The 18,965-nt window shown below is 41.2% G+C and overlaps 1 protein-coding gene across 1 annotated transcript in view; it reads left to right on the top strand.

The window, feature by feature from the left end:
• Positions 1 to 18,965, top strand: part of XPNPEP1 (X-prolyl aminopeptidase 1) — a 410,780-nt gene continuing 391,815 nt past the window's right edge. The window contains exon 1 of the mRNA XM_078643742.1: positions 1 to 119. The gene's annotated coding sequence lies outside the window, so the exon portion shown is untranslated. The remainder of the gene's footprint in view (positions 120 to 18,965) is intronic.

The following is an 18,965-nucleotide window of genomic DNA, read 5'->3' as shown; positions in this document are numbered from 1 at the left end:
ACTTCCGGCGCTCCCGGATGTGCGTAGGCTTTTGCTAGAGGAAGCAAAGGTGAGAGAGCTGCTCTTCATTGAGGATCTGCGGTTCGAGTCCCAGCCAGCCGGCAGACTGATGGTTTACAGTAGGTGATTTTGGCATTGTGTTCGAGGCAACTGCTTTTTAAAAATGTATTTTAGTATTGTGATGGAGTGAATTCGGCAGTCACCATGACGACAACGCTTGTTTTCCTTTGCAAGACCTATTCCTCGGGCCATGAGCAGGTCTGTCCGCAGTTGTTTAAAGAATCTAACAATCTGATTCCACTAAACTATGTGTTTATGGAAATACTCTATGAAGGAAGTGCAGCCTGGGGGTACAGAAAGTATCATATCACAGCAGCGCCTCCCGGCATTCCGCATTCATAAAAGTTTGGGGGTTTGTAGGGCTTTTGGATTTTAGGGCGTACATGGTAATTTTAGGGTTGAGGGTGGGTTTGTGTTTTTGGGGGCCAGGTGTAATTTAAGGGTTTAGAGCATGTTTAGGTTTGGGGTGCGAGGGTTAATTTTAGGGTTTAGGGTGTGTTTGGGTTTTAGGGTACAAGGGTTAATATTAGGGTTTAGGGTGTGTTTGTGTTTGGTGTGCAAGGGTTAATTGGGGGTTCAGGGTGTGTTTGGGTTTTGGGGTGCAAGGGTTAATTTGGGGGTTCAGGTTGTTTGGGTTTTGGGGTGCCAGGGTTAGTGTTAGGGTTTAGGGTGTGTTTGGGTTTTAGAGTTCAAGGGTTAATATTAGGGTTTAGGGTGTGTTTGGGTTTGGTGTGCAAGGGTTAATTTGGGGGTTCAGGGTGTGTTTGGGTTTTGGGGTGCTAGGGTTAATTTTAGGGTTTGGGGTGTGTTTGGGGTGCAAGGGTTAATTTAGGGGTTCAGGGTGTGTTTGGGTTTTGGGGTGCCAGGGTTAATTTTAGGGTTTAGGGTGTGTTTGGGTTTGTGGTGCAAGGGTTATTTTGGGGGTTCAGGGTGTGTTTGGGTTTTGGGGTGCCAGGGTTAATTTTAGGGTTTAGGGTGTATTTGGGTTTTGGGGTGCACGGATTAATATTGGGGTTCAGGGTGTGTTTGGGGTGCAAGGGTTAATTTGAGGGTTCAGGGTGTGTTTGGGTTTTGGGGTGCCAGGGTTAATTTTAGGGTTTAGGGTGTGTTTGGGTTTGGGGTGCAAGGGTTAATTTGGGGGTTCAGGGTGTGTTTGGCTTTTGGGGTGTCAGGGTTAATTTTAGGGTTTAGGGTGTGTTTTGGTTTTGGGGTGCAAGGGTTAATTTGGGGGTTCAGGGTGTGTTTGGGTTTCGGGGTGCCAGGGTTAATATTGGGGTTCAGGGTGTGTTTGGGTTTTGGGGTGCAAGGGTTAATTTGGGGGTTCGGGGTGTGTTTGGGTTTTGGGGCTCCCAGCTGCAGGAGGTCAGACGTTTATCTGCAATTCATTGTGCAATCATCCAACAGTTTGCATTTTTCTGGAAAACTGAAACCAAAGTGGTGGACGTGCTCTTTAAATAGACAAACAATTCTTGTTAAAATCACCAGACGCAAAAACATCTTATTGAAAACACAATAGTACCTTTGAAGTATTCAGATGCTTATTTTCAAATCACCCCAAAGTCATCAGGAACAATGTCATCTTGTAAAGTTATCGGAGTCATTTACAAGTCATCCTCAGATCATCAGGAATAATGACACCTTCTGAAGTCAGCAGATACTAATTTTCACGTCCTCCTTAAATCATCATGAATAATGACACCTACTATAGTCATCAGGTACTCCTTTTCAAGTCATCCTTTAATCATCACCAATAATGACACCTACTAGAGTCATCAGATACTCATTTTCAAGTCATCCTCAGGCTGAGCTTCTGCAGCTTGCTGATGACTTCAAGAGCTTGATGATGTCTGATGACGTGTAAATGACTTCTAAGGTAGTTGGATGATCATCCAATGACTCTGGGATGGCTTCTAAAGTAATCCTGTTTGACCTGGGAGCGCAGCCGTGGCCAGACAACTATGTGAGAACCTGGAGAGTGACTTTGGCTCCTTCCACATGTTGGGGCACCAGCAGTACATGTTTTAATTAGGCAGTTGTATGCTTTCACAAAAAAGTCCCTGCCTCCATGTAACTGATCCATTTGTTCATTTATCCAGCTGCCTTAGATTGAACTTTCAGGTACGCACAGATGCCATTGAAATGCTATTAGTGTTCTAGATGACTAGATAATTTGTTGTTTTTCTCCAGCAGCTGCACAGATGGGAGGAGGGCAGTCATTAACCTGCAATGATTAGTAGGTCTTGCGCAACTGTCTCCTGTCCATTTAGACTCCACCAATATTATTCTAACTATTTGCTTCCACACAAATGCACATCTATTCCCATGCTATTTTATTTATTTATTCTTTATTTCGGCTGTTTTTTAGCCATAAAAGATACAATATAACACAACACATTATACATAATAATTGCCGAGTCAATTGAAGCAAGAACTGTACATTTCAGACAATAAAACTTGCATTATACTTAATAATTACACAGTCAGTTGGAAGCAGAAACTAAACATTCCAAACAAAATAAAACATCCCCGTTAAAAAGGCATAAAGGTGAAATCAAAATATATTACAATTTCCATCTCTAACACATCTAAAATCAACCTAGCCTGTATCTAATATGCACATGTATATTGTCTATAGATCTAAGGCCATAGTTTTACGTGCATACCCAACATTCAAAAGGAATCTGCTTAGACAAAACACAATAAGGCGTCTGGTGTCAGTCTTAACAATCCTATATGCTTCCTGGTATACGCGGATACCTAAGGCTTTACACAGAGGTTTGATCCATTTTTTCCTAGCATGTTTATAGGCAGTACAAAAGAACAATATGTGGATATCATCTTCATTTAGATTTAAATCACAACATGTACAATTTGTACTTTTTGATTGACCTTGGATCTTATCCCATTTAGCTAGTACTACTTTTGTTTTCAATATACCCTATCTAAATTTTAGGGACAGGCTTTTAGCTAGAGCTGGTTGTATCTCATTTAAAAATTTCTCAAACAATGGAACATTCTTAAAATCAAGAAAACTACGAGTAATGGACCCACAAGAAAGATTATTTTGGTAATGATGTTTTATATAAAACCAGAATCGATTCTTAACCTCAATCTTGCATCTTTGCGTCAAGCTTGCTGGGTCATCCCAATAATGAACAAGGCCTATTTGATGCAACCAATGATTAACATGATTAAGCCATGAGATTGTATTACAATCATCCAGACACCTGACTTCTATTATACCTTGTCTGTAATCTGTAAGTTCAGGAGTACTCCAGATTCTGACCCAAAACAACAGTGGCCTAAGTAATGCGATATGATCCGTTCTTTTCATGTCTAAATCCCAAAACAAGGGTACAAGAGGTGTACGTCTGGGCAACTTCAATAACCTTCTAAAGAAATTATTTTCGCAATTCATAAAGATGTTACCTGCTTTTATACCCCAGAGTTCTGCTCCATACAAAGCACCAGACTGCACCTTAAATTTGTAAACTTCTAGTGCTTGAGATATGGATTTACTTAAACTGGCCCCATGGCGCTTTAAAATAGGTAGAGAGCTCTGATTATATATGGTTTTGCTCTTTTCAATTTGTGTACTCCATGAGGTTTTTGAATCTAGGGTGACACCCAAATACGAAAAATTTGTGACCAGATCAAGCCTTTGATTATTTAGGAAAAAATGTCCCTTAAAGGTTTTGTGTGGATTTATAGACATACATTTGGTTTTTTTCGCATTTATTTCAAGACCTTTAGAGTCACAATATGTTTTAAAAGTGTTTAATAGGGTTTGAAGGCCCATGGGCGTTTGCGAGATCAGGATAGTATCATCCGCAAATAACAGAGATGGGACCCTCACACCATTTAATTTTGGTGAGTCATTGCCACACCTATCTAGAATTTCTGGGATGTCGTTGACAAATAAAGAAAAAAGTGTAGGGGCCAACACACATCCTTGACGTACCCCGCGTCTAATAGGTATGGGTTCTGTTAATTCCCCTTTCGGGCCCCAGCGCACTCTAGCAAAGTTATTATCATGTAATCTTACTAACTGCTGGAGTATACATGTGGGTAAGCCCATAGCAAATAAACAATCCCATAAACGATCCCGCAAAACTAAACCAAAAGCTGCCCTAAGATCGACAAACGCTACGTAAATATGTCCTTTTAACAAAGAAACATATTTCCAACAAATGCAACAAAACCTAAAAACCTGATCTATCGTACTTATCTTACGTCTGAAGCCTGCTTGAAACTTGGTAAGAATCTCATTCTCATCGATCCATGTTTCCATTCGATTTAAAAGATGCCTAGAAAATATTTTTTGCAAAATGTCTAAAAGACAAATGGGGCGGTAATTAGAAGGGTCATATCGATCCCCCTTTTTAAAAACCAATATAATTTCCGCTCCCCGCCAACTGTGTGGTAATTTCCCACCGGCAACTATTGCATTAAAAAGCTTGTTTATGTATGCCGCCCAAATGCTGAACTCATGTTTATACAAATCCCCAGGTATTTTATCTAAACCGGGGGCTTTCCCGTTTTTCACAGCATTGAGTGCTAACTCAGTTTCCTCAAGACTAAACACTACAATATTAGTTGGCGTTTCCAACCATGGTCTATTTATAACCTCTGGTCTATTTACAACCTCTGCACTATCAGGAGCCTTATATAAATTGGTGAAATGATGAACCCAAGTTTGCTCATTAATAAACACGTCTTCCGGTGATCTTCCTCCTATATTCTCATTAGCAACAAGTTGCCAGAAACCCACATTATCCTTGAGTTTAACAGCTAAAAGCATCTTCTCCCAACATTCCTCATCCCATACAATTCTTGCCATTCGCTGCACTCTCTTATACTCTTGTCTTAAGGACCTAATAGTGTTTGTTGAATTGCTCTTTATTGCCTCTAGAAGTTTACTCTTACAATTTCGACATTCTTTATTATACCATTGCTTCGTACCAAAGGAACTGGTTTTATTCAGCCTTTTTTTTCCGACATTTTCGACACAATTGGTACCAAGGCCCCAAAAAAATCAATATGTAGGTTTATAAAAGCCTCACCCTCTACTGGTTGGACTAAATGTTTTTCAAAAGTAACCGCAAAAAGTGAATAAATACTGGATAATGCCTCCTTATTACTTAATAAATTAGCCCATTTAAGTGATCTCCTATTATTACTAATTAAAGGGCCAATATTGATTGGATTATCCAAAGTATTATTCATCACAGTAAGCCTAGAACTAGGAACTAGGCTATTATGCATTGACAGACGCAATGGTCGATGGTCACTCTCATATCTATGGTCTATTTCAAAGTCCAATAAAAAATTCCAGATGTCAAAAGAGGCCAAAATGTAATCAATCCGACTTTGGTAGTTGTTTTTTTACAAAAGTTGGCGCTTTCGGAGAGTCAGACGGAAAACGACCATTACAAGCCCTTAGGCCGTGTACTGCTACCAATCTCATAATCTGAGTGGCTAGTGTCGTGCAACTCACCCCCTCTGTATATGATAATGAGGGAATGTTATTAGCTCCATCCTCCTCTGAGAAAACATCACCAAAACCTATAATCGGTTCGAAATTACAATTAAAATCACCACATATCTTGTTCTGAAAAGAAAAAAAAAAATCACCACATACAATTATACCAGTAGGTGCCTCTACGATTTCAGTAAGGAGTTTATCCAATTTGTTGAAAATTTCAGATTCCCTTGCTAACCCACAGGGACGATTGTAAACATTACACAACACAATACACTTTCCGTCATTCAGCTTAACTAAAAGACCTAGTATATCAGCAGAATCTGAAGTTAGTTGAGTAATTTTTACCTCCAGGGAAACACTAATCCAGATTGTAAGCCCTCCCGAAGGTCTCCCCCTGGCTGATGGAATTGCCGCGATATTATAGGTCCTATAACCCATCCTGTGTGGCGTTTCAAGGGACCAAGTCTCTTGTAGCAGGCAGAAATCGCAAGAATCTATATATTTGGCCCAATCTGGATCATAAGATTTTTAGCTAAACCAGCAATATTCCATGATATTAAAACTATACTTTCTAGTGTGCTTGGTCTTATCCCTCCCGATACTGGTTTTACCCCTACAGGAGCTAACCCCTGATTCATGACCACTTCGTTACAAGCCCCCAATATGGACTCAGCCACAAATGGAAATTGGTTACCAGTTGACTGCCCTGAATTCAGAATACCTCCATTTTCCAAAACTCCTTCCATAAGGTTTGACCTTGATGATATTAGGTCTTGGGTCAATGACTCATCAGCCGAGATGGACAGGATGGGCATCGATAACAGATCGTAGACTATGTTACATGTAGCGGATACTGAAGGGTTAGAATGGTTAGCACCTATGCTCTCCGGCAAGGATTGTAATAGTTCCTGTCCCGTTTTACACCCACCCACAGTAGCCACTGTTGGAAGAGTATGGCCAGCTTTTTGCTGGTCATTCAGTGATCTTCAATCGCAATCATCTAGCCCAGAGAAGATGTCATATCTATTAAATGTTTCCAAAGGTGTAAATGGTCTCAAATGTTCCATCCTCCTATTCGAGTTTCTAGTAGACCTAGATGGTACCTTATTCCACCCAAAGGGGTCTACGACTGGATGATATTGTCGGGGTTCTACTGAGAACCCAGAATTGATGGAAAATAAGGGGGGGACAATCTGGTTAGGAAACTGGGCACCAGTGTGGTTGGGGGGGAAAGACCAGAGACCTAGGATAAAAGTAAGTCAGGGGGCGTGGTATAATAGTATTTCCACCTCCACCCTGCGGCCAATTCAGAATATAGGTTACTCCTCGGGGATCTCTAAAGTTAATCACTACCAGATCACCATCCATGTCCTTAACCCTACTGCCCAACCATGGGAGTCGTCTAACATGCATTATGTCACCTTCGATGTCGTGTGATAGAGGTCTATATTGTGCTAACCAGTGCATGATCTTATTTCTAAGTTGAAAATATCCCTCCCTCTTATGGTTTGGTAAAGTAGGTACCCCCGTCAAAACAACTACATACGGGGCCGCTTCAGGGGGCAATTCTGCTTGGGGGATTCTACGGGGTGGTGGCCTGGTATATCTAATTGGATCTCCTTTTGGTTGTTGGAAGGCCCCCTTTGATGGTTTCGCAGATCCTGTCTGTGCAATACTTACTGGTTTAGGAACTGTGGTAGTGATCTGTTTAGGTGGTGAAACTATTTGATTTGGGGCAATAATTGGGGTTGTCGGTTGGTCAGAATTTGTAAAGACACTAGGAGTATACGTGGACACCATAACTGGAGGTTTCAATACCCCACTCCCCACAACCTCGTTTAAACCATGATAATTATTAACAGCCATTTCAATTACTTCGAGTTTTTTCTCCACCCTCCTCAATCCCTCAATAATGGGTAAAATAAATGATCTAATTAAATGCTCCATATTATCGAGTGAGGCTACTGGAGAATCATCCACTTGAAGAATGTCAACCTTTTCAGCTATTGGAACAGCGACATTCACCACCTGAACAACTGTAGGAGAAAGAGGCATGCTAATCTGGGAGAGCCTATTAGGTTGATCAGCAAGGGTTTTTTTAAGCAATGTTCTAAATGTCTTTGTTAGATTTTCCAAAGTCCGAATGGCTAATTTTAGGCTTTTGCAGAGCCACCCCCTTCCTTCTTTTTTTGGCAGGCGGTTGCCCAAAGCTTTTAGCCAGCACAATTTTCCTCTGTTTAGTTGCAGCAACTTGTTTTGGTCTTGACAATGACCGAGTACACGAGTTAGCTTCAGGCAATACAGTTATCGATGGTGATATTTGTGATGTATTTTGTCCAGTTTGACCCATGGGAGTTGGAGTTGGGGTTGGAGTAAAGTCACGCAACAAAAGCGGAAAACTTTCCAAACATAAGGGATCTTGTGTGGATAAAGTCCCCTCAGCAATATTATGCAGGTCTATGAGTGGAGAAACGACAGGGGTTATGTTCTTAAAACCTTCGATAGAGCGACGACGCTCAGCTCTACGAACTGCCAACATTTTCTCCTTGTCTTGGACCACAAGAGCCTTCGTGAAATAATTATCTAAAGGACCGTTAATTGTAGTTCCTACCTTCTCATGGAACAATTTCCCCGGACTTAAAGCCATCACAATAGAGTAAAATAAAAGGATTATTAACACGATACCTAAGTTCAGAGAGTGGGACCAGCCCGGCCTCTCTCGGTCTCTGAGGGCCTCAGAGGGCCCGCCCTTTGCCCGGTCTTCGCCTGGGTGTCCCACACGCGTCCCGCTACGCGTTGACGCGTTACCATATAGGGAGAGTAGGAGGTGCAGGGGGCGGGAAGAGAATCCAGGTGCGCTGAGTTGCTATGCGCTAAACCCTGGGTCTCGCAGTCCCGGCCCCTGTGCTGTGACCGGCAACAAACAGTCCGTGCAAAGTATTTCCCCTCTCGAGGCTGCTGGCTCCCAAAACGGCAGAAATGCAGGTTCACTTTCCAGTGAGCTAGGTATGAGCTGCGAGCCCATGCTATTTACTTGCAATGCTTCACATTACATGTCGTTTTTTTATTTTCAATTATGTAAACACAGCAATAGTATGTAATTATTTTTTTTAGTTCTTCCTAAGTGAAAAACTTTAATATTGACGTTACTGTAATTTGTTCTGTTTTGTACGAGACAAGCAACACAAATGATGCAAACAGATTGTTCCTGATTTTTTTGCATCCTATAGAGTTTCTGTAATATGACTCTCTTTGTTCACCATTGTCTGGGTTCAGGTTTCAGTAGTTCAACCAGTACTTTTTTATTTGCATTACGTTGCGAGAAGTTTTGTTTTATCCATGAGTGCGAAGCAATCCACCCATGTAAATCCCATGCAAGTATGAAATGGCTCTAAGAAGGCGTGCTTAGGCTTCAAAATTGGTGAACACACACATCTATTATGTGTAAATACAAGCTGAAATCCGACCCATTCCGGCCTGAGAAAGTTCACTGGTTTGACAATCTTGCTTTTGAACTAGGCTGGAAACTACCATGGCCCCAACAGAAAGCAGCATATATACTAAGCCAGAACATTGATGCTGCCCTTGGGTGCAAGGGAAAGATCAACTGCAACATGAAAACACATTTGCCCAGGTTTATAATACGAACGCAGTTTTAGCATTAACAACATCTCTCTATGGAGCAAATCTCTGGGGATTTGATAGTATGTCTGACATTCATGACATTAAGAATCACTTTCAAAGAGTCTTTCGTGACTGAGCCCAAGAAAACTACTAATTTATTAAGTTTTGAGCTGAGCTTGAACTTTACATAGGACAAGATTTTACTCTGCAGGTTTTATTTTGTTGTTTTATTTTTGGTTACGCTCCATGAACTCCCTTGCACCTATTGTCTGTGAACGCTGTAGCAACTTGGTTTCTCCAGAGTCCAAGGCCTGATCCTGGCTGGAAAATACTCACAAGCTATGTCCAGTGTCTGTCAAAGTTTTCTTTGGTATAGTCCACAAATCATCCTCAATTTCCATTCCAGCTTCGTATAATGATGGACCAGTACTTAGCATGCTTTGGGTGCACTGATGAGAATCCAGGAAACAACCAACACTTAACATTTGGCCACAATTCAAACACTTCTCCAATCCTAATGGAGGGATCATAACATGCTTTTTTCATTGCGTGTGAAGGGGCTAGTAGCAGCTGGTTAAGCTACGTTTATTCGCTAAACAGAAGCTAGACAGAACCTAAACTCTGTCGGTCAAAGTCTTCTTGTTACTTGACTACACAAAAAGCAGGGTAACACAAAAGAGAGATGTGGAGCTTAGGTGCTGTATCAAGTTTTTTTAAACTAGGCAGTGCATCATCAAATCCTAAAACTCAGGCATAACATGATTGTAGAGTCTTGACAAAATGTACTTATAAGATGTGAAATTTCAGCTTTTTTCTAAGATAATGACAGACTTAATGAACTAAAAACACGTAAACTCTACTGAAGTGACTCATTGGGTTGTTTTTAGGTGTGGTGTTATCTAAGACCTTTTGATCTTACTAAACATCTGAGTTACGGCATTACACTCTTTCACAAGAGGCACGGCCACCCACAAAGTAGTTGCCTCTACGTGGGAGGCTACTATTGCAACATGTGCTTTTTATTTCTAAAAAAATATGTGTTTTTAGGTGAAATTTCTTTTTTTTTGCATATTTTGGCGTGGCCCCGGCAGCTACCTCCACCAATAAAAGTTGACAAATGCAAACCAAACAAGTATTGGAAAGCCAAAAGACTGGCAGCTAATGCCATATGGATTTGGTTTTGCCAGTTGTTGTTATAGTATGAACATTGTTCTCTAGCAATCTGATGTTTTGTTGTGTGTAAAACCTCGTGACATGTGTTTACTCTTGATATTTGTTTGCTGCCATCAATCAGCTAGGCGTCCTGCAACTGAAGCTGCTATTTATTACCAGAGCTAAAATAATGGTATGCATCGGATGAATGAGAGCTAGACACGTTTTTAGGTCTTTATGCTTTTTCTCTTAATCATTGTAGCAAGCTAATATCGACTCAGTTAGAAGCAGATTCGTGTGCCACCTGCCATTCAGACCTCTACAGGGTCGCTGAGGCAGACAAATACAGCATTGTGCAAGTTGTCATATTCACAAGTTAGAAGAAAGATATCCTGATGAGGAACCTCTCCCACTACACACCCACTGTTGGACTGTAAGGTTGGACCATTGCAACAGTTTTTATATTAACATGCAGCAGTAAAATCTGAAGAAGCTTCAGGTGCTGCAAAATGCAGCTGCCAGACTCCTTTCTGGTACTATTGAATTTTGTTCTGTGAAGTCAGTAATCCAGGAACTTCATTGGTTACCGGTTAGAAACAGGATCAAGTTCAAATCTTTGTGTATTGCATACAAGGCTCTTCACAACATTGGCCCTGTTCATTTCAGACAGAAGTTCGCGTGGTAAGTACCTTATAGAACCCTTTGGTCTTCAGGTGCAAGAACCGTGGTTGTCCCCAGTTTTAAAAAAGCTAACTGCGGTGGAAGAAGCTTCGTCATTGGCACAGCCAAGGCATGGAATCAGTAACCCCCCTTCATTCATGTTGCCCCTGGCCTGCTTGCATTCAGGAAGGATTTGAAAACTTTGCTTTTTAGCAACTAGTCCCTTTTGGCTATGTTTCTGTCTTTTGGAGCTAGGGCCAGAACACCCCAGGGTAACCATGCACTTTATTAAAACACTTAACATTAACATCAACCCTCAAACAGCCTTTGTACATTTTCATCCACCCAGGTTCCAGTCTAGAATTGGGCTTCCTACTATTTACCAACTTGAAGGGAGTCATGCCTGTAGACTGATGAGGCGTTAATCGGTAAGCCTCTATTCGCCTCCACACTTCCTCTATCTAGCTCAACCCATTAGTTGTTGCCAGCTGAATGCCCTATTTGAGTGTTTTGTTACATTATTCTACTACCCTATTGGTTTCTGGGTGATACAGGGTGCTAAGTTTGTGTGTTATTCCATTACATTGCTTAAATTCCTTCATTTCACGGGAGCAAAACAGAAAACCATTGTCAGTTAAGTGTATTGGATAGTCTCTCTCATAAGAAGACCCCTCCCAGGAAAGTTTGTAACTGAGGTCAAGCTGATGTCGGTGACAAATTAGATTTTTGGCCATCTTGAATACAAGTTGACTAAAACTAGACTGTGTGGAAAATTTCTGTCTCCCGTCAGTGACTCAATGATATCCATTGCTACATCTGTCCAAGGATCTTCAGGTAGGGTGTGACAATGCATTGTTGGAGTGTGCAATGTTGCTGCCTTATCATTGGTGGAGCAGGCTATGCAATTCCTTCTCTCTCTTTCCCCTAGTACATCCATCCCAGGCCACCAAAAGTCTAACCTCAACGTCTGCCTGGTTTTGGTCATCCCCAGATGGACTTCATGTGCTATGTCAATCCATTTTCGCCTGAGTGTTTCAGGACGTATCAGTTTTGTGCCTCTGAAGAGGCATCCATCTACTTTTGGTAATTTGTCTCTGACCGTCCGCAATAGTCTCAGCCACTCTTCAGCCGTTTCAGACTAAGAACTGGAAGGTGGTGACGTTGATTGTAAATGTTTAGGGTGTGCGCCGACTGGTCACCAACACTTCTGAGGTAAAGTACAGTGTCAATATTATAAAGTCACAGTATATGAGCTCAAAGGAGCCAAAGAAGGAGCAATGCTTGCTGTAATCAGTCTGTTTCTGAAAACAAGCTGATGACGTTACAGAAAAAAAAGTCAAAAACATGTAATAACACCTTTTTCTACATAAAAGTATTTAAATAATGACAGCTACGTATTATAAATATCTACTACGCCATAATCAAACAACTTACAACTCCGGAATATGTTTTGTTGCCGCAAAACAAGAATCCAATACTAGAAAAGGGAACCTGCATCACAGGTTGGGCACGGAGAACTAACCCCCGAAAACGAAACTAACCGCACAACAGGTGTGGTTTATATCGTTTTTGGTTGTTGAGTAGTTTATGGAAGGAGATGCGGCTTTGCCTATTTAGATGTCACGTTTTACAGTTTACATGTGCTCATGTTTTAACTGTTTAACTTGTGCACGTGTTGGCAAAAGTTACAAACTGTGAAGCTGTAAAGCTTTCGATATCCATCGTAACACGTATAAGATCCTTAATATCTACATACGTTGGAGGGTTTAAAAAGTGTTACCCTGTAAACTGTCTCATTTGCATTCTCATGATTAAAGACATCTAAATAGAAGACATAAAAGCATATTGTTTACAATAGAAGTAAAAAAACTGTGCTAATATTTGTCATCACTATGCTGTTAAATTAAAAAAATTCCACAATTTTAAAGCGTAAAGCTACCCTCGGTAAGGTGTGCGGGCGCTCCGGGGCGTTGGGAAGATTAAGCAAGGTGTTACCCACAGTGAGGTAGTGGTGGGCTAAGATGCTGCTGGAGGCGGGAATCAAACTGTGAATGCTGTTGTTCGAAGTCAGGTATTATAGGTGCTGCGTTATACTTTTATCACACTTATATGTTAATTACTGCTAATTATGTTGAAAACATTGTTACATTATTAGTAGGGCTCCTTGTTTTCCATTTTTACAGATAAATACAGACTGAAAAGTATTTAATTTCCTCTCTGTATTTATTTTAAAATGTGGATAAAAACAGATTTTTTTTTAGCAATTCTAAATGCTGTCAATGATGAGTACCAGGCCAATAGGTCTGTCGTTCTAAAAGTAATAGGGTAAAAACAATAAAAGACTTTTACTAAAGAGCAATATATATATGCTCGTATAAGAAAACATGCACATTTTAATATCAAGGTTGTGTATAGATTATCATCTAAGAGTGTTTATATGACTGAAAACGGCCAGTCCTTCAGCCATGAGTACATATTTATCAGACAAATAAATGCGGAAATATACACATTTCAGATTTATTTTTTCACAAAACCCAAAATATATATGGGTAAATACAGATACAATTGTTTAAAGAAAATATGGATGAATACAGATGGAAATGCCCAAAAAATAAATACCATAAAAGCAGGAGCCATAACTATAAGTTATAAAAGACTACTGTTAATTTTGTTTTCACTATAAAAAGTATACACGTGTTTTTAAAATTTACTTAAAAACATTATAGGTTATAGGGATATTGTAGTTAGAAATTAGCATTTAAAAAATCTTTGAAATTCACTGAAAAAACCAAAGATTCCGGGCCCGTTACAGTTAGAAAATCGCATTTAAAAAGCCCTAGAAATTCACTGAAAAAAACATAGGTTTCGGGGGCGTTCTAGTTAGCTGGAAATTTCACTCTTTAAAAACCCATAGAAATTCCACATTTATAGTTAGTTCAGCTAACTATAACTCGCGCCCCTGCAATGCACTGCTCATGACGTCACATATTACATCATTCATGGCATGGCCAGTGACATCACTCATGACATCTCAAATGACATCACTGATGACATCATCCACGTGATAATCTGATGCACCTTCTCACACCCTAATAATATAACCTTTAAAACACAGATTCTAAAATACAGACTACCATTTTTAAAACCAGACGCACCACTACCAGTTACTACATACCCACTCACTGATTCCTAGGTCTACACACACACACCCACTCATTCACCCATACAAGCACTCATACATGCAGTCACTCATCAATACAACACTATCATATACAGTCATACACATATTCAGACAGTCACATACCGCCACTCATCCATGGAGTTACTCACAGACATAGATAGTCATGTAAAGAATCAATCACACTCCCGTTTACTCACCTATACAGTTATGCACACACCACCTCACTAATTCATACAGATAGTAGTGCATACTTACTCTCTTATATAATCAGTGACATATGTAGCTACTTACATGTACCAGTGAGATCTCCATTCACTCATGAACACACTCATACACACACTCCCCAGGGGCGGGGCTTATCTCACTGCATATTAAGTCAAGTCGGATGCCGCTTTTCCATGAAGCCGTTCCTGTGAGCAAGGGCAATGAGGAAGCCCAAAATGCGTAGGGGAAACTGACGGCAGATCACAGCTGTGTCTACGAAGATTGACTGCCTGAGCTGCCTCACAAACAATAAAGATTTTCACACCGTATATGGATCTCCAATTGTGGATGCTTTTTCATTTGAAAAAAAAAAAATATATATATATATATATATATATATATATATATATATATATATATATATATATATATATATATATATATTCTCACTGAAAAAACCATAGGTTATAGACCATATATAGTTAGGAATTTGCATTTACAAAACCTTGAAAATTCACTGAAAAAACCATAGGTTAGAGACCATATATAGTTAGCTGGACATTTTATTGACATAAAACCAATGAAATTCCATATATAGTTAGTTGCACTAACTATATATCGCGCACCCGCAATCCACTGCTGATGATGTCACATATTACATCATTCATGACATGGTCAGTGACATCACTGATGACATCTCAAATGACATCACTGATGACATCACTGATGACATCTCAAATGACATCACTGATGACATCATCCAGTGACTGTGTTTCTGTAAAGTTTAAATATGTTTTACATATTGAAGAATGAGTGGATGTATAAGTGTCTGAATGAAGGTTTTAGTAGGTGCGTGGTTGACTGTATGAGTGAGTGATTAAATGCGTCTTACAGAATGCATGGCCTCATTTTTATCCTGAGCAAGGTTCCAGGAGAGGTGAGGTATACTCCCTGTACAACGCAGGTCAGTACATAGCTAGTTAAAAATAGTGGTCACCTACTTGGGACTTTGACCACAAGGCAACCTTATTTTGGAATTCATGTTATATTTCTGATTTCTTTTGTGAACAGATACAAAGGACACTGGTTGATACAGAGGATTGAGAGAAATACATATGACACATTTGTATCCTTTGATTGGTTTAGTTATGTTTCATGTTATTGATATGCAGTAGCAAACGTTAAGGACTGTGGCCCTGAAGAAAGCCGCGGGATTTGGTTCCCCTCAGGCTGAAACATGTTGGCCCGATATATGCAGTTATATGGTTAGACTGCATCTGTGCACTGTTCTTGTTAGGGCTCGGGCCTACGCCACCACGAAGTGGGGGGCGGAGCTTCCGAGCTCTTATGCATTTAGAAAAAAAAAATGCTGAAAGGGGTCTGGCTGGCACATTCTTTAGTGCGCGTCTGCGTTTTTTCTGGCATCTGCCTAGTGATTCGTCTAGGCTGTGCTGTCTATTTAGTACCCTTGACGTGATAGGGTATATTTACTTTTCGTCCGTCATTTATTGCAGTTGTATGGCATATTCTGTGCGCGAACGAGCACGGCAGAGTGATTAATCTTAATTAGGAGCTGTCAGAGTGCCCGTATAATGCAATCCAGATGGTGCGAGCGCGTTCACCATTGCATTGCATGTATCATGCGCGCGTTTAACATTTACCTTTCGCGCACGGCAGTCCATTCATTTTAATTAGGAGCTGTCAGAGTGCCGCGTTCACGGCGGAGATAATGGAAAGAATTTTCCTGTAGCTTCAAGGGCAGTCACAGTTGATTTTTTTTTTTTAAGATACCTCGCATACAAGCACCATTGCCTCGCCAATCCGCGTGTCTTTTAAAATAAAACAATATGGTAGAGTTTAACAGAGATTTTTGCAATAAACAAAAACAGCTATGTAGATTGGGGCAGTGCATATAGGCTAGCAATGACAGTGCATAATTACAGGCCAGTGATGACACTTCATATCTACAGGCTAGCGATGACAGTGCATATCTACAGGCTAGCGATGACAGTGCATATCTACAGGCTAGCGATGACAGTGCATATCTACAGGCTAGCGATGACAGTGCATATCTACAGGCTAGCGATGATAATGCATATCTACAGGCTAGCGATGACCGTGCATATCTACAGGCTTGTGAAGCCAATGCATATCTACAGGCTAGAGATGACAGTGCATATCTACAGGCTAGCGATGACAGAGCATATCTACAGGCTAGCGATGACAGAGCATATCTACAAGCTAGCGATGACAGAGCATATCTACAGGCTAGCGATGACAGTGCATATCTACAGGCTAGCGATGACAGTGCATATCTACAGGCTAGTGAAGCCAATGCATATCTACAGGCTAGCAATAACAGTGCATATCTACAGGCTAGCGATGACAATGCATATCTACAGGCTAGCGATGACAGAGCATATCTACAGGCTAGCGATGACAGTGCATATCTACAGGCTTCTGAAGCCAATGCATATCTACAGGCTAGCGATGACAGTGCATATCTACAGGCTAGCGATGACAGAGCATATCTACAGGCTAGCGATGACAGTGCATATCTACAGGCTAGCGATGACAGAGCATATCTACAGGCTAGCGATGACAGTGCATATCTACAGGCTAGCGATGACAGTGCATATCTACAGGCTAGCGATGACTGTGCATATCTACAGGCTAGCGATGACTGTGCATATCTACAGGCTAGCGATGACTGTGCATATCTACAGGCTAGCGATGACTGTGCATATCTACAGGCTAGTGAAGCCAATGCATATCTACAGGCTAGCGATGACAGTGCATATCTACAGACTAGCGATGACAGAGCATATCTACAGGCTAGCAATGACAGTGCATAACTACAGGCTAGTGAAGCCAATGCATATCTACAGGCTAGCGATGACTGTGCATATCTACAGGCTAGCGATGACAGAGCATATCTACAGGCTAGCGATGACAGTGCATATCTACAGGCTAGCGATGACAGTGCATATCTACAGGCTAGTGAAGCCAATGCATATCTACAGGCTAGCGATGACAGTGCGTATCTACAGGCTAGCGATGACAGTGCATATCTACAGGCTAGCGATGACAGAGCATATCTACAGGCTAGCGATGACAGTGCATATCTACAGGCTAGCGATGATAATGCATATCTACAGGCTAGCGATGACAGCGCATATCTACAGGATAGCAATGACAGCGCATATCTACATGCTAGTGAAGCCAATGCATATCTACAGGCTAGCGATGACCGAGCATATCTACAGGCTAGCGATGACAGTGCATATCTACAGGCTAGCGATGACAATGCATATCTACAGGCTAGCGATGACAGAGCATATCTACAGGCTAGCGATGACAGTGCATAACTACAGGCTAGTGAAGCCAATGCATATCTACAGGCTAGCGATGACAGTGCATATCTACAGGCTAGCGATGACAGAGCATATCTACAGGCTAGCGATGACAGAGCATACCTACAGGCTAGCGATGACAGTGCATATCTACAGGATAGCGATGATAATGCATATCTACAGGCTAGCGATGACAGTGCATATCTACAGGCTTGTGAAGCCAATGCATATCTACAGGCTAGCGATGACAGCGCATATCTACAGGCTAGCGATGACAGTGCATATCTACAGGCTAGCAATGATAATGCATATCTACAGGCTAGCGATGACAGCGCATATCTACAGGATAGCAATGACAGCGCATATCTACAGGCTAGTGAAGCCAATGCATATCTACAGGATAGCAATGACAGCGCATATCTACAGGCTAGTGAAGGCAATGCATATCTACAGGCTAGCGATGACAGTGCATATCTACAGGCTAGCGATGACAGTGCATATCTACAGGCTAGCGATGACAGTGCATATCTACAGGCTAGCGATGATAATGCATATCTACAGGCTAGCGATGACAGCGCATATCTACAGGATAGCAATGACAGCGCGTATCTACAGGCTAGTGAAGCCAATGCATATCTACAGGCTAGCGATGACAGAGCATATCTACAGGCTAGCGATGACAGTGCATATCTACAGGCTAGCGATGACAATGCATATCTACAGGCTAGCGATGACAGTGCATATCTACAGGATAGCGATGATAATGCATATCTACAGGCTAGCGATGACAGAGCATATCTACAGGCTAGCGATGACAGTGCATATCTACAGGCTAGTGAAGCCAATGCATATCTACAGGCTAGTGAAGCCAATGCATATCTACAGGCTAGCGATGACAGCGCATATCTACAGGCTAGCGATGACAGTGCATATCTACAGGCTAGTGATGATAATGCATATCTACAGGATAGCAATGACAGCACATATCTACAGGCTAGTGAAGCCAATGCATATCTACAGGATAGCAATGACAGCGCATATCTACAGGCTAGTGAAGGCAATGCATATCTACAGGCTAGTGAAGGCAATGCATATCTACAGGCTAGCGATGACAGTGCATATCTACAGGCTAGCGATGATAATGCATATCTACAGGCTAGCGATGACAGCGCATATCTACAGGATAGCAATGACAGCGCATATCTACAGGCTAGTGAAGCCAATGCATATCTACAGGCTAGAGATG

Source organism: Lissotriton helveticus, chromosome 5_1 (assembly GCF_964261635.1).
Source record: "Lissotriton helveticus chromosome 5_1, aLisHel1.1, whole genome shotgun sequence".
Taxonomy (NCBI): domain Eukaryota; kingdom Metazoa; phylum Chordata; class Amphibia; order Caudata; family Salamandridae; genus Lissotriton; species Lissotriton helveticus.
This window is presented reverse-complemented; position numbering and strand designations above follow the sequence as displayed.